Source organism: Equus quagga, chromosome 12 (assembly GCF_021613505.1).
Source record: "Equus quagga isolate Etosha38 chromosome 12, UCLA_HA_Equagga_1.0, whole genome shotgun sequence".
NCBI classification, from domain to species: domain Eukaryota; kingdom Metazoa; phylum Chordata; class Mammalia; order Perissodactyla; family Equidae; genus Equus; species Equus quagga.
Window position 1 is genome coordinate 16,579,322 of NC_060278.1, and position 9,148 is coordinate 16,588,469.

The following is a 9,148-nucleotide window of genomic DNA, read 5'->3' on the forward strand; positions in this document are numbered from 1 at the left end:
TTCAAGTTATAAGGCAGCATTTTTGATTTATAAATTTGGAAGCATGGACATAATTTGCTATGGTAACACTTTTGATATAGGTAAGGCAGCCATATAAAAAACCAAAAATATTCAAGTAGATGTCAGAATTGTAAAATATTCTTTGAACATATGTCTAGGCCATTGAAATTACCTATACCATTAAGCAAATTTATTTTTATTTGAATTAACCACTCAAGGACAACCTTTTCAACAGGAAGGATTTTCAGAGATTAGAAAAAATATAAGTATATACTTTGCCTCACTTGTAAAAAAAAAATAACATTGGATCTGATCATAATGTTATATTCAGAACTCTGGCTGAGAAAGGCTGCTCTATACCATGGAAAAATTCAATAAAAATCATGTTATGATAATCCCATTGTGGTACCTAGGTAACTAAAGCTTTTGGGATATTATCTGAAACAGATTCATTTTATTCTGAATTCCATTGAATAGCAGAGCTCCTGTCCACATGTTTAATGAAAGATGCACTGAAGGCATTTTTCTGCTTTCTTTCTTAAGTAGGTGCTTTAGAAATTTTCCTGCTTATATTAAGGTATGCTGCTTGACTGATCCAGTTTAGAGAGAATGTGAAATATGTGACTTTAAAAGAAAAGGAAGTTTGTGCCTGCTATACATATATGGGTGTAATTTTGGCTTTACACGGTCGGTATTGTTTGCATTTACAGTCACCATGGAACGTTACACTTTTCAGAATTGCTTGTTCTGTGTTACCACCTCCTTTTCAACTTATTTCATGTGGATATTTGTAGTTCAGAGTAGTTTTGCACACTTTCTTTTTAGATCACTTGACTTTTAAAAGGTGCTATTTCTTTTATTACATTACATTTTAATATTTCCTCTGCAGCTGAATGTTTTAGCGAGCCATCTGTATTAGGTTACTAATTCTCAAAGGCTGATGTTCATCTGTGCTTACACGGCTTGATCCATTTTCGTCTTGCATTTTTGTATGGAAGAAATTTTCAGGAAGCCTTTCCCTTTGCAAACATAGTGTGAGAAGTTCACATATTTATCTTGTTAGATACCTGTCTTATAAAAAATATTTTAAATCCTGTTCCTGAAATTTGCATTAGTTCAACTTGCGCTCCCTTCCAGCATCTGTAACCCTCCTTTTTCCCCTAAGTTGTGGAATATCTCGAAGTAGGAATTGTGATTAACTTTAATAAAAACGAAAATGCATCAGACTATTCAGTGACCTATATTAATATACTCAAAGTACGCCTAAACTGGAGATTCACTTTATTTTCAGGATCTTCTATTTCAACTAATTCTAAACCGTCCTTGTGTAGAGAATAAATTGCTTAAATGGTGGTTTGATTTTAAAAGGAGAGAGTGTTTGAAAGTCTTCTGTGCTGTGCCCTTTGACTGCATCTTTTGGATTTCTTCCCAAGTCACTCTATCTTTCCTCTCAGTAGGTGAGTCAGGGCTTGCATCAAATAGAACTTGAATTCAATCCTGTAGACTCTGGCATTTCAAAGACATGTATCAAGAAAGTTGATGCTAGCAACTTTCACTTGGATTTGGTGACATTCCTTAAAATTCTGGTTTTAAATGTTTCATAGCATTATAGCTCAATATAGTACACAATATGTACACCATGCATCTTTTTTTTATTTTTACTTTTCACAGTCTTAATTTGATAATAATACAGCAACATCCCTGATAGTTAAAACTTAATTAAAAAAGCATGCCCAAATAAATATAAAAAAGTCATTTTCACCAAAAGCTTTCTTTACTTGATCTGTAGGTTCTCAGAAGCATTATTTTTGCATCTTTAGATTTTTAAGCATCTGATTATTATGCCACTGTCTCAAGGTTTCTAGTGATACATTGCAAGTGATATGGAATCATGCAATCATCCTTTTTTTCCTCCCCCCAAACATATGCCTACTGTGTGCCAGGTACTGTTGTAGGAAATTAACATATTCCTCCAATCATCTCTGTCTCTTCCCTACATAGGAAACCTCTGACACAATTGCTAGGTTACATTGGTTAGGGAATCACATTGCAAAATAATTATCTGCGCTTTGACAAAACATTGTGCGTTGGTAATCTGATGAGGCAGGGTTCTTTGTTATTTATGTGTGTATAAGCATATCAGCGCACCGCTAAATGCTAAAACTACTTTCAGACAAACAAAATCAATTAGAAATATGAAACTGATAAATCATTAAGGCACAATACTGAAGGAAAAATACAAGAAGCAACATTCAAAATATTTTTCAAAGGAATGTGTAAAACGTAGAGGTATTTTCTATTAACCTATATATGGATCTGGAATATACCTATAATTGATGGAATAAAAAGAACAATACAGTTTTGTAATTTCTAGTGTGAAGACAGTAAGTGGAATTGAAAATTTAATTTGTTCATATTTTTAGTCTAAATTTACAAAACAAATAGACATAAGTAGTTCCTTGAGATATGAAGCTTAAAAATGTATTCTAAAAATTTTAGATTTTCTTTTTGTGTTCCTGCTAAGCTTTTAAAAGTATTTATATTACTTTTTGTTTTGAAATAATTTCAAACTTTCAGGAAAGCTGCAAGAATTCTAGAAAGTCTTCACTTGAATTCCCCACTTGTTAACATTTTGTCCCATTTTCTCTAGCATTCTCTATATATTCATAATATTTTGTGAACCATTTGTGAATAAGTTGAAAACATTAACCCCTAATTACTTCAGTGTGTATTTCCTAAGAACAAGGATGTTCTCTTACATAACCCCAGTACAATGACGAAAATCAGGAAATTAGCACTGATAGAACACCTTCAGCTAAACTACAGACCTTATTCAAATCATCATGGATGTTCTGAACACGTATGTGTTGTGGGTCAAGATCCATCCAGAGTCAGGCATCACCTTTACTTGTCATCTCTTTTAGTCTGAAACAGTTTCTTGGTTTTTCTTCGTGCTTCATTTTGACATTTTCTTTCACCAGTACAGGCCAGTTATTTTGCAGACAGTGTCTCAATTTGGTTTCGTTTGATGTTTCTTCATGATTAAATTTATGCACCTTCTGGCAGGAATATTGATTTGTTCCATTTACTGGTGATACTAACTTTGATGTTTTAGGGTTTCTGTTTTTTAATGTTTGGTTTCATAGATATTTTACTAATAGAAGGCCTTTTGCTCTAATTCATTCGAGTTTGGCTTTGAAATGAGGCACTGGGGTTGTTTTTACCTGATTAATATGCCTGTGATCTGATAGATGAAGATCGATATCGATGTCGTTTTAAGTGCTTAAAAAGTACTAAGTTTTTTTGACACACGTAGTTTCCAGTCATATTAACAACTCACCTTTATATTGACTCTTATGCTCTTAGACTAAAACTGTAATTAATATACTTTGGTTTTGCTGGAAAATTCTTAACTACAGCATTTTGTTCTATGTTATTATATACTCTTACCATGTTATTCTGCTTTACTAAAATGATATATAATGCAAGATTGAGATGGCGGTAAAAGTACATGTTATTTCTTGATTTATGATAGTGCCCTGTCCCTATATTTTTTAATGTAGTTTGTGCAATTTGAAAATTAAAAATTATTCTTAAATCCACTTAACACCTTGTGGTTTTCCTTTGAGGATAATGACTGTAGAAGCGTGGTTTTCAGCCCACAGCTTTTCTAAGTCATCTCAGGACCCTGGAGTCCCTCCCGCAGAGATTTTGCATCGGTGGCTATGGGGCTGACAAGTCCGCATTTTTAGCAAGGTGCTCGGCAGTCTGCTGCAGGCCGGATAGTTGTTCTACCCGCTTTTAGAAGCGCTGCAATAGGGAAACCTCAGGGCGCAGAGGGAGATGACGTCTGACCAGTGCCATGTTCCACGCAACTGAAGAAGTGAGATTTCCGACATCCTCCCTCTGTTTCTAATCAAAATGAACATCAGAGGTTTACGTTTATACAAATGAAAACTTGGTATTTACATAGTATGAAGTAGGAAGACATTTGGTGTGTGTTTTTTAAGCATATATTATTTTATAGCCATCCAGTTGATCTATCCAATCACTTACATAGTGTGGAGCATAAGACAGATAACAGTAGTAAAGTCCGGAGTAATAGGTGTTTCTGTTGGACTGAATCTAATGATATGCAATAAACGGACATCGTTAGTTAGCAACTATGTTAAAAGATTTTAATTTAGTAGTATTGTTAACACTTCTAGTCTTTGCTTTTTTTTGGTAAATAAACCACACTCAGACACCGCCCCCCCTTAGGAATATATTCAAGATTGTGAAAAACATATATGCTCCTGTTTTTCAGAAATATGCATGACAAAGTAATTATAATTTGCCTGAATGATTTACAATGTAATCATCCGTTGACTAAAATAGGTTTTTGGCTAAATTAATGTGTTCAGAAGCTGGTTTTATTGAGTTAAACTTTAACTGAACTTTATTGAAACTCTTAACAGGAATTAATCTTAAGAACTGAGGAAATGGAAGGATTAATTTACGTTAAGTGTACTCGAGAAGAAAAAATGACTAACAGTTTTCAGCTGGGAAAATGTAATTTTTGAGCATCAAATATTAATTTTTTCAAAGCTGCGACTTTATTTGTGACTTGTATGCATAAGCATTTGCTCTAAAATCTATTACTTTTTTATTTCAATTCCAAAATCAACATATATGAGATAATTTTTATAGAAACTGATTTTGTAGCTTTAAAAATGTATTACATCTTTTAATGAAAATTAAAATTTAAGAAAGTTCAGAATTTCAGGATATTTTTTTTTTCTTTGCTAAAGAGTTGATACTGTCTGTAGTAATAGTATGAACTAACGATGTGATAGGTAGCAAAAGTTAGTTATGAGCATAGCCAGCAAAAAGTCTTTTAAAAATTGTTTTGTGAAAATGTTCATTATTTTACAGGTTGTACACATTCATAGGTATGAAGCATTTCGGGCTTGGAGGATTCCAAATTATTTGTTATACTTATGGAGTTATCTGCATTAAGTAAATACATTCAGATAGTTTTTGAAAAAGTGTTTTTTAAATATTTTCTGTAATTAACTTTCGGTGCGTATATACTTTGTAAACACTCATTGAGTTTCCTTACTTTAAAATATGTTTTTTGGGGCTGGCCCTGTGGCATAGCGGTTACAGTTTGGTGTGCTCCACTTTGGTGGCCTGGGTTCATGGATTCGGATCCTGGGCAGGGACCTACACCACTCGTTGGCCAGGCTGTGGTGGTGACCTACATATAAAGTAGAGGAAGGTTGGCACAGTTGTTAGCTCAGGGCTAATTTTCCTCAGCCAAAAAAAAAAAAAAAAAAGGTTGGGTAAACATTAAAAGAAGAAAAAAGTCATTACCACATTTATTTTAAAGTTTTGTGGAATTAAGACTGAGTTCTTTTAGTGCCAATTCTAGTCTTGTAGTGAATGAAATGGATTAATTTAAAGCTATAAATATTTCTTTGGGGTAAAGAGTACATGGATTTATTTCTTGACAAATACTAACAAAATGAAAAATTATAAACAATACTTTAGGATGTGATGATTAGATTCTGATAACAGATATTTTTAAATTGTCTCGTCAGCCACTTTCAGGGGTGGAATGGTGACAGGTGTAATGATTAAAAACTGGGGCCTGGGAGTGAGACCTCTGCTGTATTTAGGGAAAAGTACTTCATTTTCTTAAGCTTCGGAGTCCTCATCTGTAAAATGGGTTAAGAGGTGGTCTGAGTTGCAAATGAGATGACATCTTTGTGCAACACAGAGCTTGGAATATAAATAATAGCTAGTTGTTATTAATGACAATTTGCTTTTAATGGTTTTATAACAACTATATTGTGCCAGGTGAAATTTCTGAAGTCATACCGTACCCACTTATTTCTTGGGTAGAATTTCATATCATGGAGAGTTGTTTTGGTAAAATTTCCTTTCCCTGTGTATTTTCTATTTTTATCTAAAAGATTGCTTATATTTAGCTATTTTTCTTATCTAGAAGTAGAAGGGTGTAGGTGGATTTCATAGAACAGTGGAAAGGAGCTATCTATAAATTGATGTCTTTTGGGATACATGTGGTACCCTGAAGGGTGTGAGTATTTCAAATATTTTCCAGCCAGCCGGGCCCCCTGGCAGTGCTTCTCGGGAAGGAGGTGAAGGGCTTTGATCCACTGACAGGAGTCCCAGGACTGAGGGGATGTGACCACCATCTTTACAACAGGAGATCCTTTTAGAGAATTCTATTTTGTCAGCATATTATTATTGTTATTTTTCCCTGTTTTTGAGGAAGATTAGCCCTGAGCTAACATCTATTGCCCATCTTCCTCTTTTTGTTGAGGGAGACTGGCCCTGAGCTAACATTCGTGCCCATCTTCCTCTACTTCATACATGGGACGCCTACCACAGCATGGCTTGCCAAGCGGTGCCATGTCTGCACCCGGGATCCGAAACATCGAACCCCGGGCGGCCGAAGAGGAATGTGCAAACTTAACCACTGCTGCGCCACCAGGCCAGCCCCTGTCAGCATATTATTTATAATTTGTATAGTATTAACTGAAGAATATACAAGTTTTATAGGTTTATCAAATGAAGAGTCCCTTAATCAGAATATGGTGAAATAGTTTTGTTCAGAAATGCCTCACTAATCTGCCATTTTTGGCAATAAGATAATTTTCCAAAAAAAACTTAAGCTCATCTCAAGTCCTCATTTAAAAATTTAGCTGTAAATCTCTTATCATCCTAGATGGTGTGCAAAATCTAGATTACAAATTATCTTCTATCACTTCTAATCTGGAAAACTAGAGCAAATTGGGTAGAATTGACTGAGGTCATGTGGTCCAGCTGTTGGGGTTTCCGATGAGTCAATTCACTGGTTTGGAGGGAGCATGGCAGCTTCCAGCAGCTGTTCAAAAAGGTCAACATTCAAAAAGTACAGAATGACAGGGTTAAAAAGTATGTTTCTCTTCACTTTCTCCCTCTGTTCTAATACTTCAGGCATTAATAGCAGCTGGTATCTTTGTAGCCCTTTATTAACACCAATTCACTCTTTCTCTTTCCCTTTACACACACACACCCCCATACACCCACAGATTGTTAAATAAATGGAAATAATCTATACATATTTTATATGATTTTGCTTGCCCAGCTTGGATCATGTGTGTGTGTACATATGTGTGCATGCTATTTTGTAGTATATACTTCTCCATAGATGGACATTTTGTTTGCAATTTATAATTATTTATAGTTACATAAAGATGGCTCAATAAAATGGTAGTGATAATAGTAATATCAATATGTAACATTTATTGAAATTTATTGAGTATCAGGCCATGTGCTAATTTATCTCATTTAAAGTTAACAACCAAATGAGGTACCTACTATGATAACAAACATTTTACCAATGAACAATGAGTCCCAGAGAGGTGAAGTAACAGGCCCAACCAAGCACAGCGCACCTTTGTATATGTGAGAGAGATTCCTAGGTGTAAAATTGTTAGGTGAAAGGGAGCACCCATTTTAAGTTTCGGTAGATGCTGCTAAATCATGTTCCAAAAAAGTTATTTCAAGTCAATCCCAACAGCAAGGTATGGGAGCACCTGTTTCCTCGTATTCTTGCACTAAATAGTGTAAGTCGTTTAATAGTTTCCAATTTTCATTTACCTGACTATTCAAATTGAACATATTTTCATATTGGTTATTTGCATGGTTTCTGTGAATTGCCCTTTCATATTACTTGCCCACGACTGAGTGCACTTGTTAGTCTTTTTTATTGATTTGTAAATGCATATTTAAGTTACTGATGTGCATTCTTTGTCATGTATGTTTCTTTCCACTGAGTACGTATGTTGAGCTTTGTTTATGATGGGTTTTCTCTTATAGGAGATTTAAACTTTTATGCATAAAATATGCCAATCTTGTCCCTGATTTTATGTTTTGCTTAAAAAGACCTAGATACCTCAAAATCTTAAGTACACTTTCTTTTATTTCCTTATTCTTTTATGGCTTGTGTAACTCTCTTCATTTGAAATTTTGAGTGTTATGGTGTAAGGAAGGAATCTAACTTGTCTTTTGCCTGCATGAATCTCAAATTATTCTAACAGCGTTCCTTGAATAAGACCCCACCATCTGCTCACCAAAGTGGAGTGCTGTCTGTGGTGTATGTCAGGAAAACTTTTCATTTTGAGGTTACCTGAATATACAATTGCTATTATGAGACAAAGGAAATGATTCTTGGACTTGTGACACGTGTAGGGGATTTGTGTGTTTCAGTTCCCCTTCTTTCCTCTATTCTTGTCTCTGTGTCTCTTCAAACACAAGTATGAACCTACTTTCACTCTGAAATTGAAATATTTGTTTGGTGGAGGTATGTGTTGTGTCTCAGCCCATCCATAGTGGTGCTGTCTGCTAGGAATGCTGGCGACACTCCCCTGGGCTGGTGCTACTTGTGTGAGCCCCACAGACATTTCCAAGATTGTGGAAGGAGGAGCCAGTGTTGTGGCTGGTCCCGCCCTTGTGGTTCTTGTTATAACTGCAAGATGAACCTCAGCAACAACCGTCAGGGAACTTTGAACAAATGAGGTATATTACTCACAGGTTCTGGAGGGTACACAGCACGTTTGAGGGCCACACATGAGCTTGAAGGTAGAGAGGAAAGCACATGGACCAGCGTTTCTGCCTTATTGGAGTTTGAAGGGTGGGAGGGCTAGGGTTTCGAGAGTTCACTCTTTATTGGTGAATTTAAAACAATGAGAGTGGGAATTAAAGCGTGGTAAGGGAAAAGCTGGGTTACTCATGGTCAGTTTTCTAGGTCACTCTGGGCTTTGTAAAAGGGGAACTTCATGGGTGGGGTGGCCTGGCTCTTTATCCAGTTGTGTAGCTGGCAACGTGTATATTCAAAATGGATGTCTTTGAAGTGGATGCCTAGGCAACCAAAAGCTTAATATCAGGCACTTAACATTACAATCAAACATGCTAATTGTCAGGCACTGACACTGCAAGGTGAAATAGGAAAAATCCATTTATGACCTACTTATTGATTATGTTTTCTTGTAAGAGTAAATATCAGAAATGGCATATTTGGCCATTTATGAATCTAGAGAGGAAAGAGAGCCACCTATGTTCTAAAATTTCTTACCTTTCTGCAGTCTATCTAGAAATC